Here is a 1,155-nt window from a genome sequence, read left to right as displayed (position 1 = left end):
TGCCTCACACGTTCTCCTCTCTCCTACCTCTCTTCTCCTCTGTCTCTCCGCCTCCTCCATCTCCCCTCCATCTCGCACTTCGTTTTTCGTATTGGTGTGGGTAAACTCTGACCACCCCACCTCCTATTTATCCCCCTCGCATTATAGATCAGGGCGGGTGGTATTGTATGCTCAGTGTTTGAAAATGCTCGGATGGGTGTATCAAGGCGCCATGCATGGACCCATCAAAGATGTTGAGATGATGGAGCACAATATTGTCTCTTTGCTGATAGCGCCCCATGATTCATTGCACTAGATCCATCATCTTGTGTCGTTTTGTGAAATTACATCCACATTGCATTTCATCTCAATATCATCGCATCGCAGTCTCACGTCACGTCATGGCATGGCATGGCATGGCCTCTCACCTCATCTCATCTCATCTCATCTCATCTCAACGTCGTATCATCTCATCTCACCTGCTTAACCCTGTTCTCTCTAATCCCATCGCATTCAAATGCATCCATCAAACCTCAGCAGCATTCGCATCTCGTCAATGGTCCATTTCAAAGAAGCGCCTTGTTGGACTTTATCAACTTTCTATTATTACCCTCCACTTTCTTCTTGTCATCATTGCCGTAGTCGTGGCCATCATTTCATTCTCATTTTGCCATTCTTGTCCTAACCTTTCTGCCTCAACCTTGACTTAAATCAAAACATGATTTTGATTTGTCGAATTCAGCATATGTAAGAAGAATACACCAGATGAAACAGAAAAAAGATCATTGCACAAGAGAACAGAGTAACGAATATAGGCATTTGACATCTTTGCCTGCTCAGTTTCAATCAGATACACAGCTGCAACAATCTCATCATCAGAAAGATCATGCCGACAGACACATTCAACTTCCTCTCAACTCTTCAACGATCAGTTTCATTCTCGTATCAGGCATCGTCAGTGATAGACTCTTGCTAACTTGAATCAAACAAGATTGGGATCGATCATGCTAACAGTAGCAGGACATGAAACACAATCGAGGGGGCAACAAGTGGTGACAACTTTAGTAATGATGAGCGCACGATCTTTGGGAGAGACGCCTGAATGGCATGCAGATTGTCTACAACTACACTATCGGCTGTGAATCAGACAAGGAGCTGGCATGTCAAACCTATCAG

This window comes from Guillardia theta (genome assembly GCF_000315625.1).
Source record: "Guillardia theta CCMP2712 unplaced genomic scaffold GUITHscaffold_127, whole genome shotgun sequence".
Classification (NCBI taxonomy): domain Eukaryota; class Cryptophyceae; order Pyrenomonadales; family Geminigeraceae; genus Guillardia; species Guillardia theta.
This window is presented reverse-complemented; position numbering follows the sequence as displayed.